The sequence below is a fragment of the Candoia aspera genome, chromosome 4, assembly GCF_035149785.1.
Source record: "Candoia aspera isolate rCanAsp1 chromosome 4, rCanAsp1.hap2, whole genome shotgun sequence".
Classification (NCBI taxonomy): Eukaryota; Metazoa; Chordata; class Lepidosauria; order Squamata; family Boidae; genus Candoia; species Candoia aspera.
Window position 1 is genome coordinate 100,322,202 of NC_086156.1, and position 19,134 is coordinate 100,341,335.

The window sequence follows — 19,134 nt, forward strand, 5'->3', positions numbered from 1 at the left end:
TGGGAACAGGGTGATGGGGGTTATTGCCTTACCTCCAAGCTTCATAGAACTGCGGCACTGCAGGCTGAAGACAGACTTCTGATGATCTGCAACTAAGCCGGGAGTAAATTGGTTCAGCTGCCCAATGGCAATGGTGCCCTAAGATCCCAGGTGAGCAGCTCCAACTTGGGAACACTGCTGAAGTCCCATGTCAGCATCACACTAATCTTTACAGATGTTACAAAGTAGCTGCAATCATAGGGACCCAAAGGATGTGCATATATGCAAGACACTGAAGACTGCATACTGTCAATTCTTCCACCATGGTCTTGGCAAATATTCAGAAATTCCTTCTACAAATACAACCTAGTGAAATATCTGGTGAGACAGAGAGGCTCCACCGCTGGATTTGCTGGGACCAGCTAACCCTGGCTCTTTCATTGTCTGGAATGGTTTCTATCAGCAGTCATCTCCTTATCTTTGTAACACGTATGCAACATAATCTTCCAGCATTCGTCACCCCTCTCCCTTCAAGATCCCCTAGTTCAATATTAGAAGCAGGGCCTTCTCAGTTGTGGCACTGATATTATGCAATACCCTTTCCAAGGAAACTTGCCTATTCTCAGCTCTTATTCAATTTTAACAACAGCCTTATTAACTTTTCTTATGCTGATATTTATTTATTCTTGCAGTTGATGATTATTTTTCATCTGATGATTAATAAGCCATTAGCCAATGCTGTTCTTATGAATTATATCAGTGAAAGTTAGGGAGACATACAGATTCTGTTCCTTATGGCAGATGGTTATATTTGGCTATAAAATGACTTTGAATGCATTGTAATAATGTAGTACATAAATTCACAAAACAAATAGAATGGATTTATATTGTCAAAGATGGCAGTTACAGTATAAAAAACAGTCAGTCATTGCAAAATGAAGATGCATAGATGTAGATGTAGATGTAGATACCTTAATATATAGCTTCCTTAGCTTCCCATCTCTTTCCACTTGCAGTGCAAACACTTCATCTTTACTTAAGGAACTATTCATTGTTTACCCTACCATTTCTTCCAGCCCTTCTTTTTCATTATATTGAATCCACAATTTCTGACTCTTCAACTCAATCAGTCTCAGCAAAACCCTGCTCTCTTGAATTATTTATGGCATGTTTCGGGTGGTCTAATTTATGAATTTTAGGGATTTATAATTTGCTTTTCAAGAAAGCTTAAAATTGCAGCAAAACTCTCCCAGAATATGAAAAAATGCAATGTAAGAGAGCAGCCCAAAAAAGATTGGCAGAAACAAATAGAAAACAGCATAAAATCAATCAGCAGAGGAAATAAAACACCATCTGGTTTAAAAGTCTGGGAAAATTAGAGAGGAAAAAAAAATCTTCGCTGGTACCAAAAGTACATTGAAGTAAGTGCCAGTTGACCAGTGGCTACCAGTAGGAACTGGTGCCACAGCCTTGTTTTTTCAAATTCTGGAGCACAAGGAAATTTGTGTGTACAGAAGCTTTGTAAAATCTACAAGTCTCAGTCCCCCACATGGCTAAATCACGCTTTTCTCTGCATTCTTCTAAAAGGGTAGCTTAAAAAAAGCTTCAGAACGTGAAGACGCAAACCCTCCACCTTCTTCTCTAATGCAAGGATAGCTTTTCACATGCGCAAGAATGCAGTGGAATCATTTATCAGATCATGGATATTCAAATATGAAAGTCCTCGAAGGGTTAGGACTTTCAAGGATTAGGACTATTTCATGAAAAGTCAGAGCAGCAAGGTATGTTTACCAGAACTCCAGGATTTCCTGGATCTCGGTGGATACCCTGCACAAACTTTTCTTTTTCCTATTCTTTCCCAGAAGGGAAGGTGGGTGGGTAAATTGGGTCTTCTTTGACTGACAGCCGTCCCTGTCCAATCCCAGGCTTCTGCATCTCTCTTTGCCCCATCTTATGCTGGATGTTCACGCGTTTTGTTAATGAAGCTCTTCCCTCCCACCCTCTTCACTCCTTTGGGACTTGAAAGCAGTTCAGAGGAAGAGACGGCAGGTCTGAGTAAGGGGCTGTAGTTACCCGTCGAGCACATTTCCTTCACCAATCAAAACACCTCTTTTGCCTGCCAGCCAGCCAATGGAATTCCTCAGGCATCTTCTCTAATTCATCCCTTGCATTTCCTTTTCCAGAGTGAAATTTCATTTTTTAATAGAAAGCACCGGCTTTGGAAGTGGGATTTTTTTTCCTATTAAATTAAATATTTCCTTACTGAGGGTGGAGAGGAACATCTAACATTTCTGGTGCTTTCCCTTGAAACAAAACAGCACTCAGGGGCTGCAGAGGGGAAAAAAACCCTACACCACAGGGGAAGTATTTTGTATGGGATTTTTTTAACAGATCAAGGTAAGGCTTCGATTTCTACATCCTACTATCAGGCAACAGTACCTTTGATAACCCGGGTTGGGTGTTCTGGGTGTGTCAGAACAGTCTAAGCGAGGGAAGCTCCAGAAAGTTGGCTATAGAGGTATTGGTGGGATGGTGTTACAGACCAAAAGTCCCTAAAGATTTGTCTATGTATGCTTGTATCCGTCAAAGTTTTAAGCAGTATTTTCCTCAGAATTTGAGAGTGAGCTTTGGGCATTCTTACGTGTGCTTGTCAGGAAAAGCTGTTTTTTGCCTTTGATTTTACTGTCTTTCTGATTTGCAATGTATTTACAAAATCAAAACAATGCACTCTCTCTCTTCCTCTCCTTTTAAAGACAAGAGTTGGGGAAGGGGAAGAGGAGTGATATGGTCTGTGCTAAGAAAAGTCTGCTAAAAAAAGAGCTGACTGTTGCTCTTGGTACATATTTTGATGCAACTGCACCCTAGTTTGGTGTATCAGACAGATTCAGTTGTGGGGGAATTTGGATGAGCTATGACAGCGCTCTTGGCGTGATGTGATAGAATGGGATTCCTGATCTAACGCATGTGCCGGGATAGCTGTCATGCAACTGATGTTAGCTTTGCATAGGGCTGTATCAATACGTAGGAATTTCTGACGGGGCTGATTGTGTAATTAGTGTTTTTCTGTCCATTTGTTCATATTTAATTCGCAGTTGAGTGTGGTTATATATGTTCTCCTTTTTTAGTGCAGCTGATCTAGGAAGGTCAGTTACTAATAATTATATATGCAAATGTAAGAGAGAGGCTTTTGTTTGTTGCTCTTTGGGGTTTTTGTAAGGGGTGTGTATGTGTGTGTACGTGTCTGTGTCTGTGTCTAAGAGAGAGTGTGTGTTCTATTGCTGCAGCTCTGGGCATGTGCCAGTTCCTTTGTGTGGGCATGCATATCAAATCATAAACTGTGCATTACACTTCCTGCTGCTTTGTATCAGTGGCAGCTTGTGTGTGTGACAGGTTGTGAATACGTTACTTTGTGTATGCGTGTGTGTTTGTCTTTCTAGATATACCTGAGAGTGTGAGGCATTTTCAAAAGACCAATTTCTATCCTTTTTACACATGAGGATTCCTCACTTCTGCTTACTGTACAAATCTGCCATGCACATTCACACTGACTCTTTCTCAGACACGCATAGAATGAATGATGATATAAGCTGACTCTTTTTATATTTCACAGGCTGGCAAAGCCAGCACAAATTAACCACAGCACTACCTTTCTATTCCTCCCTCCCCCCACCCTGCAACTCTCCAGCAGAAAATGGGTGCTAGAGATGGATTTGCAACATGCACATGAAGGCAGCCATTCATGGTCATCTCTTAATGAGCTTCCATCTACCACTGCCTGTTTCTCTGGGTCTCTGTTTGAAAAGGGTTGACTCTGCAGATGCATAGACTCCGCATGTATGTATGTATGCATATATGTGTGTCTGGGTGTGTTTGTGCTGGCGGCACTAAGATTCCTAGATAATTGCTGTGGGGCTATGGGATGGATTGCACAGGTGGGCGTTCAGGCATGTGTGAGAGTACAATGCACATGGCAGAAGTTTGTGCCGATCTGTGTGTTCAGAATGTTTGTGGGTGCATAAAGGTGTATCTGAGGGAAAGTGGGTACCTTCTTGATTGTGCACCCTGAGATATATCTATTAGTGTGTTTGGCTAAAGGGCGATCGGATGTATGTGGGTGAAACAAGGAGCTGAAGTAAACCTGGGTCCCCAGAGCAGTGACAGGCAGCAAATATAGGCCACCCTTGTTCACAAATCACAGTGCCAAGGGGTGGAGGTGTGTTGTAATGAAAAGGTATTAGGGGCACCCCAGGTAATCTGTGATGAGATGAGGCATACCGGGATGAAGAGAGTGTGGGGAGGAAAGCCGATAAGATGTGCAAGAAAGGAAGACGGTGCGATGAAAGGATAACTTGGAACAGGTTTCGAAGGAAATGGCCATATAGCTTCCAATAGCTGCCAAAGAAAGAAAGGGGACTTTGGGGTGGGGTGCGGGAGGAGGCAGCCCATCCAGCTGATAGTTTACCTATGGTTTCTCACAAGATACCTATTCACCCCTCCTAGCTTTTTAAAGGGAGGTGCAGCAGCCTCCTGCTTTTTGAAGTTCCCCTAATGGATTTGTCAAGGGAGAGGTTGCTGGAATTGTGAAGAAAGGATGGTGATAAGGGGGAGGAGAGAATGGACTCTGCAGTTTCCATGGCAATGTTGCCATGGAAACAGCAAGGCTGCCTGGATCAGCCTCTCAGATGAATGAGGACCAGTTATTGGGGGGAAGAAAGGGAGAAAAGGGGGTGGTGAGGGAAAATAACTAGTTGACCAGCTCTTAGAAATTTTAGAATTTTGCAGTGAGTTTTGGTGATTTCTGAAGTTTGGATCTAATCTCTGAGATTCTGTTGGTGGGAGTGGGCCTGAGTGTGTAATGATGGAGCCAGACTTTTGACATATCCCATTTTGGGGTTGTGCGTTTCAGTATTAGCTGCCTTGACATTGGAGAAATATGGGCGAAAATAAGAATCCTAACAGCAGACCGTCCATCTGGAGAAGGCTTTTTGGAACCAGACCCTAGTCAGTCATATGTACAGTGACCATATGTCCTTTATTATAAAGGACAGTCCTTTATTTCAGAAAGCTGTCCTTTAGATTAATTTAATTATTTATTTTCATGGTTTTGCTCTTGAATTTTCCTTTGTAAAGCAAAGTTACATAAACAATTATTCTTTTTCTTTTAGTCCTTATGAACCTCTTTCAGATTTGCTCCTTTTTCAGGTTTGTCCTTTATTTTTGCCAAGAAAGTATGGTCACTGTAGTCATATGCCCAATATAATGTACAGCATTTGGGCAGTTTGCAGGTCAATAATATTTTCAAGATTATCCAATAGGAAATATTCCTCTCTTGTTCCTCAACTGTGGCCAGTTTATTCAAAATCATATAATAGAACAGCTTTCCACAAAATGAAGATTTCCCAAGGTATGTTTGAACTACAATTCCCAGAATTCCCAGGTGTGTTCAATGGGGATTCTGGGGCTTGTTGTTATTCCAATACATTTGTAAGGTACCAAGACTGCCCTGGCTCCTTTTTTGGAGTAGGCTTATGAATAATCTTCTATACAATTGTACTGATCAAGCTTGCTACAGAGCTGTATGAGTAACTGTATATTCTTTTTACATGTCATGGCGGAAGCAAAGATTTCTGGGAACTGCTTGTTCTGACCTTAAATTGCTTTTTTTTTCATAGCCATATCAGGAATAATATCTTGATGTGTTTAATTTGCAAATATAAAGCACATCTGAAATGTGGGACTACGTATCTCAATTGGTTTAATCTGTAGCTTAACTAAAGATTGCTTGATGAATAAATGATATCCCTTGATATTAATCAAGGCTGTAGTTTAAGTGCACTTTCATATTTTTTAAAGCTATATTGGCTCTGGAGTGTTTTTCTTTCTTTCTGTTTTAATAAATGGAATGAAAAATATTTCATTCTAGGAATTGATCAATTTGGTTTTTTTAGTTTTCGTCCCCTTCAATATCTAAAAATGAAAATATTAGCATAAGGTTACAAATATGGTCAGATATGTTCAATTATATTGAACATTGGCAAATTATAGAGTAATTCAATATTGTATGTTTATATTACACGTATTATGGGAGCAGTATATGATTCTTTTAGGAGATGCAGGTAGCAGAAGCTAATGGCAAGCTATGAATTCAAAATCTAGACAGTAACTTGCTAGCCTGGTGCCTTCCAGGAGCAATTCTTTTTGTGCCATAAGACATTTGAAGGAGTTCAGTTTCCTTTTTCCCTCTATGACTTTTTGTAGTATAGTACTGTACTGTGAAACAGCCATCAAAACAAAATTTCCACGTGTGTCTTGAATCAAATCCAATGTTATTGGTTTATATGTTTCTATGTACCCCAAAATTAGCTAGATTCACATACTGTACAAAGCCATAATATGGTTTGTTTGGTTTTGTGTCAACATGCTGTGTGAACTCAGGCACTGTGGTTTTTAAAGCCCAATTTCTAACTATTAAGCCTTATTCCATAAATCATAGGCAAATCGTGACTTAACGAGGTGTGAGCCCACCCATTAACATGTATCTGAAGACTTGGGCCATGTCAAGAGCAGATGGATTAGGACTGAATTTTTGCAGTATTATCAAATAAATAACACATACCAGAGGATTTCTAACTGTTCAGGGACATAACATACTGAATATCCACCTAATTACTTAACATGGAATCCTTTAATCTCTTTGTCACTCTATTATGCTCTAAATACAAATTTTCACCCTTAACATTTTAAGAGAAATGTGTAGAATTAGTGAGGATTCCAGTCTGCATACGGGACAGTAATTGTGGAAATAGTGGTAGTTACTCTTAATTCATTAGTATGGAACATCATATTGTGTACTAATGTATCAGGCAAGGTGAGAAATGGTGATTCTCAAGCCAGACAGAACTGTTCTGTAAAGGTGGAACAAATGTCTCCAACTTTCAGGGCTGGGAGAAGAATAGCCAAAAGTCCATTGATCTGAAAGGATGGGAAGAAAAGACCAAGATGTAAACCCTGTGATTGCCTTAGATATAGGGCTTAATACCTCTGTTCTGCAGTAGGCATTTATGTGACTTCTTCCTCGGTAGAGCCATTTGTCTAGCTGTGTTGAGTTTGCAAAGCTTCTACTATTACCAAATGCAGTTTTTGGAGAGTCGATATTTATTGCCATGCCTGGTGTGAAGATTGACAGCTACTTACCATCTAATCTGTGCTTGTGAATTCTCCATTTCTCACATTGCATCTGGCTAATGTGACTTGGAATTTGGAAGTGGGAATTAAATGCACTTTCCATGAAATAGCCACAAAAGTCTACTATACACATTTTGCCTGGATGATGATCAGGTTTGTAAAATGCCCATAATGCCTGGAAGCACTTGCCACAAGCCACCAATTCAGTAATGCTTTACAGGTCAGGTTAAAATATCCTTTCCCCTGTCAATGCACCCCAGAAATCCCTTATATATATAAAAAGGAAAGGGACATTCTCTCTCTGCCTCTTAAGTTCTCATTTGAATAACTCTGACTTTCAGCCAGATGGAGAGGAAAAGATAGGCACCTGCTCTATCAAAGAAAAAGCACACAGTGAACTGCACAAAGGCAGACACATATTTCCACACACTGACACGCACACACACACACAACACATGGCTACATAGGGAAGGAAGTAAGGAAGGAAGTTAAATAAAGATCACATCCTACATTGGAATGGCAGAAGGCTGATATATAAGAATGAATAGAAATCCCTGCAATTAGCAGATTCTGACACATCTACATAATTACAGTATAGTGACTTTTTTTTAAATCAAAAGCTATGAGTGTCTGCAGAAAGATACTGGATGATGCAATGCCACTTTTATTTTATATATGCATAAAAAGGCATATATCATTCACAGAGCTATAAAAAGATGCCAATTTCTTTCTCTCAAATGTCCACCAGAGTTTCACCCTCACAGTCACTGAACAGGCCATTATAAACATGGTCTAGCTCTGGGGTTTAGAAATCTGTACGGCTATGCTCTCACTGCAGAGACAAAATGCCAGCAACCGGGGGTAGGGGAATTACTTATTTTAGCCAGAAACCTGAGAATACTGTGTTTTAAATCCTCATAGTTGAAAGGGGAAATAATCTAAATATGTAAGAAGAGAATTCTTCTGAAGAAATTGGACCAAAGATGAGGCAAGATATACCTGTGTGAAGAACCTACGGATGATATCTGAGAATGGTCCAAAATTTTGGGCATCCTTATTTGTGAATCTCTTAATGACTGAGAAATCCATGTGGGGTGAGATAAATAATTTTTAAAAATATCCAAGAGAAATCTCACTCTAAATGACATCTCTCCCCATCTTTGTACTTCCCCTTGTCTGTGTGTCTCAAACTGAAGTACTACAAGCACTTCACACAGAATGCTACAACCAGTCTCTTCATACAGTGTCACAAAATGTGAGAATGAGATTCACTGTGAGTAAATTTATTAAGTAATGGAATTCAGCTTTACAAGATACATTGAAAACTACCATGTTTTATTTCTTTTTAATTTTAAGGACAAAAGCAGTCACATCCTTGCTTATATAGTACCTACCAATGTTGATCTGACCTTAGTCACACACATAATCCAGTAAACACCAAAGTACATATCAGATCCAAGTGCCATCTGAGAAAAGGCATCCCCTTACTTTTGCCTGGTGCTGATGGAATCCTATTAAGAGAGGAATAATAGAAAGTAGCAGTAGAGCTTTGTTGCAGAAGATCTATGCCTCACATGTCAACATCTCCAAGTAGGACTAAGAAAGTCTCCTCCTATTCAACTCTCCTAACTGAAATCTTGCAAATCTGCAACTAGTGTAGATACTGTGTGGCAGATAGACCAGGAATCAGACTTGCTATAAGGTAAATTCTTGTGTTCCTATATGTGCTTGATGTTACTATGTGTGCTTGATTTAGAAGTCCCTGGGATGAAATGACCATCTTTGGAACTGTGATTGTCTCCTCAGTCTCCACTAGACATAAGAATACAAAAATGCAAAGGTTTTGATTCCCCCCCCCTTATGCAAAGTTCTACCAGGTTTAGGCTGCAATCACATTTACAGTCTTGGCGTAAGCTCCATTAAAAAGGTAGGACTTACTGCTGAGTAAACATATACGGTATATGACGTTGAATAATTTGACCTATTCAAAGCATATTGTGATGTATCTAAGGGGTTATGATAACTCTATTTTTGGAGAAAACTTTTTTCATACATTGACTACTACAATATGCTGTATGTACAGCTGCCCTCAAAGACTGTGCCAGAGCAGTACTGCAGGGATGGGGGAATGTGGGAGGAGAAGGATGACGTACAGGAAGTGAAGTTGATCCTAACCTGCTGGCAAGATCATCTACAACCAGCTTTGCCAGCACTTTGCTTTCCCCTATTCATGAAGCAAAGCGAGGACACACTGTTGGGGAAAGGCTTCATCTGAGGTCCCATGGTCCAAATAGTCCAGCCTCTCAGGTTGGATTAGGCCCATGGCTTGGAGGTTCTGGTCCCTGCTGTATTAAACAGTCTATTCCATTCCAAACAAATCACCATCGTGGTATAGTTTCATTGGGTATACAGCTTCAGCAGATTTTTAAGAAATGGAATGGATTTTTAGTTGACATTTGAGGGTATGCTTCTTAAGAAAGGCCTGGTGCCCTCTTGACACTCAAATGAATTAAATAAAGCTAAAGATTGGCAGCCCCTGGCGGGTGCTAAAATACAAACATGGCCAAATATATGTAAAAGAAGCCCTATCTTAGAGGCTATAGCAGAAAACATCTCAGCACTGCTCCTCTTAGTCACACAGGCTGGTGCTGGACAGCTCTGACAGATCCCGAATCATGTCAGAGATGTTGGTCTCTGAAAGCAGGAGATGGTGCTGCATCTATTCCCATCATCCCCCTTACACACACACACACACACACGCATGCAAATACACACAGTCATTGCTTGCCAGAGGCCCTTCAAAGGCCTGTTTCCTTGATAAAGGCAGTGAGGCCACATGTGCTAGCCACACTGCTAGGGAGACACGTGGGAAGCTGTATCAAGGAAGCTCCGGGGCTCAATAATGCTAGAGATGTTCATTGTAGGATGCACGATTGTGATGTCATAGAATGGAATGTAAGACTATCATGTCTCAGGAAATGCTCCATCTCAGGTATTTTGGGCGAGGGGGGTGGGCACTCGTAAGCCCTGTATCTTTTTTTCCCATTTCAACCCAGGTTCCTTGCAGTGAAACTCTGGGAAGATTGCTGCAAGATTTCTGTTCCCTTCATAAAAATGTGACCTTTTCTATGATGCCTTTGGCACAATCCTTTGGTTTTCAGCAGCTGCATCTAGAAGACAGTGTACAATTCTGGGTGCCTCATCTTCAAAAATGTATTGAAAAACTAGAAGGGGGCAAACGAGGACAATCCCCCCTAAAAGGTGGGGGGGCACATTTCTATTGAGGAAAGCTTGAAATATTCAGGATTTTCTAGCTTAGGAAAAAGACAACGGAAGAGTACGTGTGTGTCTTTGATGTAATTTTAGAAATTAATCCTGGTGTTGCCAATGTGACAAACGATAAGGTTCTTTTTCTCTTGTTGTGCTTTTCCCATTACGGAAAATATATTCTGATGAACTGGTTCTCTGATTACACTGAGTTAGGATGGCCATAATAGATTTAGGATAAACATATTACAACTTCATATTTAACACAGGGATATGCAAATTTCCTCTGGCAAGAGCCACATTTAAGCTACAGACTAAAAAGTAACAGGCGGGGAGAACAAAAACTACATTTGATTTAATTTCCTTTCCATTTCAATCTGATTAAAATTAAATACCATCAATAATAACTACTGTTTGGAATTGTAATTAATAATTTCCCCCTTCTGTCACATTAAAATTTACCATTTCTTAACTTTGGGTGGTACTCCGGAGCTTCATCCAAGCTTTCATGGGCTACGTGTACCCTTGATCCTCTGGGGGCATCCCGGTGGCTTAACGATGTAAGCAATAGCCACAAATAAATGGGCCAGGAGAAGATCAAAGGACCATTTTGTCCCTCTCCCTCCTACCTGCATGTGCTCTGCGTAAACTGCTGGTGAAAAGAAGCCTCTTTGCAGCCAAACCTGAAAATACTATTGACTGCCACCATCGTGGAGGGACGAAAGATTTCAGCAGCTTCCATCTTTTTGGGGATCAATGAGTATGCTTATGAGCACCCTCACAAAATGGCTGCCCTGGTAGATGAGCCAGGCACAAAACATCCCTTCACCAGAAGACAAACTTGTAAAGCATCCCATTCAAGGGGATGCTTGAGGTGGAAGTTTCCTTTGTAAATGGCTGCTTCCCCTTTTGAGAAGTAATTTTTATTTGTTTTTATTTATTTGATTTATATGGTGGCCCATCTCAAACATATGACTCTGGGTGGCATAGAAAAAAAAACAAGATAAAAAAATCATTAAAAACCCAAGTATTTTAAAATATTTTTCAGTTCACTGTGCAAGAGGCTTGGTGGGGCCAAGCAAAGATTTGTACCTACACATTTGGGGACCTCAGAATTTTTTGGCCATTCTTCTGATAACCTATTTGTTGGAAAGGCAGTTATTTGAGGCAAGTAACTTACATTGGCATGGTGGGATGGCCATGAAAAAGAGAATCCCCTTTTCCTTAGCCATTATAAAAAAACTAAAATCAGGTGGCAGAATAATAATAATAATAATAATAAGCAACTTTTATAGGCTTGTTTGTAAAATAGAATATACACGGCAAGTTTAAAGTGATGTACATTGGGACAAAATAAATAAAAATTCCTAACTGCATCAACAGATAGGGTCTGACAATGACATACCAGGGAGGGGATCTTGAGTTTACAGTAAGGCTAGCTCAAAGGAACAAAGCAATATTCAGCGGCTGGAAAAATATTAAATTTCATATTGACGACTGTTAGGAAAGGGAGAAAAAGTGCCGATATTGTGCTTTGCTGTATCACACTTAAAATACTGTAATATTTCTGTCATCACAATATGGAATGATTTGTGTAAAGCTGGAAAGGAGTAACCAACGTGATCAAGAAGCTTGAGCAACTTCAAAGAAAGGGTGTGACATTTGGAGGCTTTTATTTGGGGGGGGGCAAAAGGGGCAAGTTAAGAATCAGTATAATAGAAAGATGACCACCACTACTGGGGACTGTGTTAAATGGAAATTAGACACATTCAAGGAACATAGATGTCAGGATTTCTGTATGTTTTTAGGCCAATGTGTCTAGAAGGCACCAAGCTGGGAAAAGCCAGATTGTCAGTGTTCGCTATTAGATATTGAGATATTAGGGATATCTAGGGATAGGGATTCAACTAGATATCTAATAGATAAAACTAGTAAAAATAGTTCATTGTCATTTACAAAGCTAGCAGCATTAGCCTACATTGGCAGTGTTAATTTTGCACAATGCACACGTATGGAGGTGTGTGTGTATAAATGTGTGTGTTTGTACATACACATTTGTATGCACACATATTTTTCCACGTTTTCAAAACTGGCACCCATTCAGCAAACTGTGTGATTATTTGTGCGTGGGTACAACTGAGATTGGATGTGTGTGTTAAATTTAACATCAGAGATAGATTATTCATGCCAATCATGCAATTGTTTACTAACAGGGGGTTCAAAAGCAATAAAATAGTGTTGGAATTAATGAAGGGACTGCTGCAGACATTCCTTCCCTGGGGCACTCTGTGGATTAGGGCTTGCTTTGCTACTGTACGAATACGAATTGCTGAAGGGCACAGGCAAAGAGGGCAATTGCTTCTGAATCTTACCTATGGGCTTCCTGGAGGTGGCTGTCCATTTGGCTTCTGTAAGAAATCGATAGAATGATTGAGTAACTAAGGTTGTTCTCCTCCTTTATGGCTTTGTTTGTTACTGGTAGGTAAAATAGAGAGCATCTTTTTCTATGCTTATCAGATTTCAGCTGCAAACATCTGGATGACCATTAGGTGGCAGCAAAGTGATAAAGCAAACTAATTCTTAACGCCTTCTAGTGGTCATCCTGATTTTCGCTGCCAAATGTGGGAACCCTAATCTTTTCCATATTCCACCTGTTCTTGATGTATTGTTTGCCAGGAACAAGTAAAAGTCTTTGTTTTTGTGGCATCCAAGCTGTGGAACTCCATGACTTCAGAAAACTATTGCGTTCTCCTCTGATACTATAACGTCCCCAAAATATTTTGTATTCTGGGAGCCTATACTATAACTGGTCTCCTGGTCTTTGATGTTAACCCCAGCTATTTCTCTTTAACTGATCTTATTTGCTGCTTCTGTCATTTCATTTCATCTTGCTTTTCTACTCAACGAAGTATTCCAGAGGTCTGGAATAAAACTAAAATTTAAAATACAGAATAAAAAAGGAAAAGGGAAACAATTAAAATAAATAATAATTCATGGGTCTTGGATGTTCTTCTAAAAGTCGGTTATATGTAATATATTTGTATCATATAAATTATGAAATAAACCCCAGGTTGTTTAAAAAATAAAAATCTTAAATAAAATTGCATAATGAAATCATTAATTCATAAAAACAATCAGTACAAAACATGAGCGTTCAGTTAAAAAAAAAAAGAAAAGCATTAGAACAGACACTCAAAATCTGGTCCCAAAACAGATGTTATCCAACAGATTTTAGAAGAAGCATCCTCACTTCTTTTCTACTTTGAAGGAAATTCCCCTTTTCAAATGGAATTTAACATCTTCAATTTTTATAAGCACTTGCTTAAAACATTGTGTGGTGCTGTTTTTATTTGTTTTAAATAAAATATACTGATTAATCAGAGGTATCTTCCTAACTGATCATTTTAAAAGAAATGTATTTCTAGAGCGTATATGTTTTAATTATTCTATCCAGATTAAACTAGATGCACAAGTCCCATTGAAATTGCAGGTACATGGAAAGCTGCCGTATCAAGTTTGACTATTAATCAATTAATTTGTCACCGCCCATCTCCTCCCACCAGAGTTAATGCACCAAGTTCAGTATTGTCTATAAACTATATGATGCAATGGATGTATGGATCTGAAAATAATGTATCGAAGATCAAGGTAATTGTGTTTCTCAGGGGAATTGGAACGAACAATTGCAAGTTATACATAAATGGCAAAAAACTGCAGGGACTAATCCAGGCAGTCACCAGGAGTTAAGCTGCCTGACTCGAAGGGACAAAAAAAAAAAGCAATTTTTTGGTACCTTTACTGAAGATAGGCAAACGGATGGAGAAATGTGAAGACATGACCATGCTGGTAGAACAGTCATGATATGTCCTGACTCCCAGGAAACACTCTGAGACAGGGAACTGGTCTCTAATGTTTTATTGATAATACACAACAGTAATCCTAACAAACTGAACAAACGTGGGAAAAACCCAGCCATATAAACCCCGCAGGTTAAGGCGGTCCCAATCTGTGCCTCTTGGAATGGCTCACCAATTCCTCAGTGCTACGCACGCGCTTAACAGTCTGGAAGGGAGCCCCCTGCTCGCCATCCTTACTCATGACATGATAGTATGTAATCTGTTGTAAGGAATGCATGTCAGAAGATGCAAAAAAAGACTTCATAAAAGAGTATGTTCCTGTCCATTTTGTTGTATACAGTAACAGTTGAGTATATAAAAGAGAGCCAGTCTGGTGCAGTGGTGAAGGCACCAGGCTAGAAACTGGGAGACCAGGAGTTCTAGTCCCGCCTTAGGCACAAAGCCAGCTGGGTGACCTTGGGCCAGTCACTCTTTCTCAGCCCTGGGAAAGAGGCAGTGGCAAACCACTTCTGAAAACCTTGCCAAGAAAACTGCAGGGACTTGTCCAGGCAATCTCTGAGAATCGGACACAATTGAATGGATATATATATATATATATATATATATATATATATATATATATATATATATAGTTGAATGTGACAGCCTCGTGTGGCGCAGAGTGGTAGGCGGCAGAATTGCAACTGAAACTCTCCCCACGACCCGAGTTCGATCCCAGCGGCAGCTGGATTCTCAGATAGCCGGCTCAAGTCGACTCAGCCTTCCCTCCTTCCGAGGTCGGTAAAATGAGCACCCGGCTTGCTGGGGAAGGTGACGACTGGGGAAGGCAATGGCAAACCACCCCGCTATAGTCTGCCAAGAAAACGTCGTGAAAGTGGTGTCCCCCCAAAGGGTCAGACATGACTCGGTGCTTGCACAGGGGACCTTTCACCTTTTCACCAAGTTGAATGCAGTGGGGACGGGATAATTAAGAAGCATGTGTGGTATAACAAGAAGCGATAGAGTCAAGAATGAACGGGTGCTAAATGAATGAGGACTGAATACAAAAGTGAATAACCATTATGAAGAAAGTACATTGAGTTGGTTTTTCATATACAGTAGAGAGAATGAATGTAAGATCAAGTTGTAAAGCAAATACATGAATGGGTTGAGAAGAATGAGAAGGCAAAGAAAACTATGGCTGGGATGAGTTAATGAAAGAGGAATTTAGAGAATAAAAGGCACTGGATGAAGTGGATGAACATAGTAGAAACAAGGATTGTTTTTCAAGGCTAGAAAAGTATTTGCATCTGTGTGTGTGTTTAATCCTTGTACACCACCTAGAGTCACCTGGGTGAGATGGGCAGCCATATAAGACATATAACTAAAATAATAAATAAAATAAAATGTAGTGAATGCTGTTGGTATATACTTTCTCTTATCTTCTGCCTCCAATTTTTTTTCCTTTCCTTTTATCTTTTTTTTTTTTTGAGCTTTGGATAATGTTGTTTACCCTGAAAAGAAACAGTGTGATGCTATGTATGTGACTGGAAATGGCCCTCTGGTGTTCCCAAGAAGAGCCTTGGAGGAACTGAATTTGAGTCCTTTCATTTACATATGAAGCTGGCTTGACAATTATGGGAGCTGAATTCCAGTGCATCTCAAGGGCATCAAGTTGTAGAAAGGTGGCTCTGATTACTGTACCATACAAATCTATCTTCCCATCCATCCATCCATCCATCCCATCCCTGATACCTTGAATCCCAGAAAGGTGTTCATGAAGAGTGTCCAAGCACCCAGGAAGATTCCCAATAATTTTTTTTCAAAGGTGGCAATTGTCGAGGCCCACACATAAAGGAGATCCTCTAAAACAGCCTTTCTCAGCCTTTTGACCCTTGAAATATTTTTCAGGCCTTGGGGAACCCCTCCACATTCAGGCTCAAATATAGAAGTTACAAAATTATTCTGTTTCATGTGTAGGCCTGTATATGTGCATTAACAGTGTCCTTAAACTAAAAATAAAGAATGAAACTTACCTCTTTAATGTGAAGTTGCCTGAATTCGAAATAATTTTTAAATAAATCGTGTCTCCCAGGGTACCCTTAATGACCTCTTGCAGAATCCTGGGGTTCCCCAGAACCCTGGTTGAGAAACCCTGCTCTAAAAGTACAGTTCATTTGAAATGATCATTTTCATTGATATTTTTCATTCAAGGCAGTAAAACCCAGCAGTTAAAAACTCAATTGAGAATTGCTTTGGACATATCCACACACTTCTGGCCATTGAATTTGGTGGACAATGAAGGAAAAAAAGTGGACCAAAATATTACATCGATATAGGCTAGGGTGAGAGAAAAAAAATGGGAGTGGGCTGGGCTGGCAAGGCTCCGATTCTGATCCTAATCCTTGGCACATTGCTAAGGTTCCACTTTGCTGCCATGTGCAGCGCTTCTTTATTTGCAGCAGCCTGCCTTCTCCTCAGTTAACAGCCGGGAAGCCATTTAGGCTTTCAGCTAAAGATATATTTGATAACCATAATGACCAGTGAAAAGCTGGTTTCCAACTGCAGCTAAAAAAACAATGTACCTTAGCAGTGACTGGGCCTGTAGAATGTCAGGCCATGTCAGACCATGTAATGTTACTTCAGAATTCCTACAGTATTGTGCACTCATTTCCTTACTCCTTCAAAGGTGCAGCACATTTGTAGTTCGGTGAATAAATGGATGTTTCATATCTGCACTTAATTCTCCTTTTTTTCTCTGGTGGGGCTTACATTATGGAGCAAATTGCTGATGGCATTCAAGCAGACTCTTTCCTCAAGATAGGTTTGGGGATGTGTACATGTGTGTGAAAGTACACTTTTTTCACCAGGCCTCTTAGAATGTTATATACAGTATATTATGATGTTGGACTTTATTCTCATATTATTTCACTGTATTTTATAAGCCCCTTGGAGCCATTGGCAGTGAGCAGCATAAAACTGCAAAGTAAATGAATAAACTGGATATACTAAGGGATTATGGTTTACCAAGGACAAATAATCAGCAATAGCAATAATAACTGCAAGGCGTAACAATAACTCTGCTAAATAGGAATGCTTAGAACATATCAACAAGCCTAATTTCGGATTGGCTGGGCTATTATCATGGGGTTCCTATCCTGTGATTGCAATGATGGAGTGAAGATGTCAGTTCAATTACATGGCCCAACAGCTGCTTTCAGAGCACCCTGCTTTGACCTGAGAGGAAGCCAACATTTGCCCAAGAATCCTACTTGCTGGAAGTGAGTCTGTAAACACAGTAGCATTAATCAGGGTGGCAAGGTAGCAGGAATTGGAGAGCAGGGACCAACATTCACTTCTCCAGGTGGTAGAAAATGTCAAGGAATCTCTGCTGATTCATATTTTCTTCTTGAATGAGAGAGAGCACAGAAATCTGTGGTGTCTTAGAACGATCAATTTATTTACAAATGGTCAGGTTGAACAGGAATGACAGGGATATTACCTTGAGACTTCTGGATGTCAATTTCTTTGACCCTTAGGCTAGATTTGACATGTATTTCAGCCACCAGTTGATGCTGACATGTATCTCAGTCACCCCTTTTTCTTCTAATACATCAAAACAACTGAATATATGGTTTGAGAAGAGGTTAGCAAAATAACCTGACACTATCCAATATTAGGAGTGTTGAAATAGTGGATTATATATATTTTTTCTCCAATAAATGAAATCTTGGAAAAATAAGAATTCCCTTGCTTCCCCCCCCCCAAATATATTCAGCATTATTCTTCAGAAACTCAAACACACATTATTTAAGAGGGTTACAAACACTTCCTTAGAAGGAAAAACATAATATATTCCTTCTTACTATTCAGAACAAATAAAACTTACTTATTGTGAGATATATCTATATGTTGTATACATATGACAAAGTATGCCTCTAGATTCTGAATTTCCCTGCCAAGACAAACCAGGATAACTCCTTCTATGTTGCCTTTCCTTCAGCAGAATTCTGAAAATTTTGTAAAGGTTTGCAGATATTTGAGCTGACTTTCTGTTGAAATAAAACCATGTTCATCAAGGCATTTATGAAATAACAGCTAGTCTAAAATCAAATTTCTTTTCAAGATGGGCTATTGTTTAGCTTGTCTGTTTTTGAAAATGAATTCTGATTTATTTATTTATTTAAAATGGTTTTATTTAGATGAACTTATTAAAACATTTTTTAAAATTCTCTTGTAAAATGTCCTGGGTTCCTCTGGGAACAAGAGTGGTATAGAATACATTTAATTTAATTTTAAAATTATACTGTTTTATTCTGGTGGGCACAATTATTTCTTCCTTATTGAAGAGTTTTAATCTAAATTGTGATGTTTTCATTATAACTTCATTGACCACCTTGAGTGCTATTTTAAGTGGAAAGATAGGATGGGAAATCAATACATTCCACTCCTGTCTAGTAGGATTTCCCGGTGGAATAGACAGTAGAAGATTCAAATGCTGCTCAGAAACACAAATCACTATATTCCTGCTTCATGCTGTATCAATTTTTAAAAATGGTGATTTGCTGAATAAGCCCTAGTGGCTTGATTCACATATACTATAAGCCATAGCAACTGGATTAATACATCATGCTAAGCCAGAAGCAAGTAAACCATTTCATGCAAAACTGTAAAGCATGAAATATCACTCAGTTATGGAATTTGCTGCTGAGAGTTGCTATCCTGGCTGTGAGCCAAGATCAGCTGTTCCAGTCTGATGCCATTCAGATCTGTTAGACCAAAGCTCTCATCCTGGGTGATCCCAGGTTGAGGGAAGCTACCATAAATTTTAAGAAAGATGTTAGACTGGAAAACTTCATGAGGGACA

The 19,134-nt window shown here is 39.5% G+C and overlaps 1 protein-coding gene across 1 annotated transcript in view; it reads left to right on the forward strand.

Moving 5' to 3' along the window:
- TFPT (TCF3 fusion partner) overlaps window positions 1–19,134 on the forward strand; it is a 160,443-nt gene that overhangs the window by 108,804 nt on the left and 32,505 nt on the right. The window lies entirely within an intron of this gene.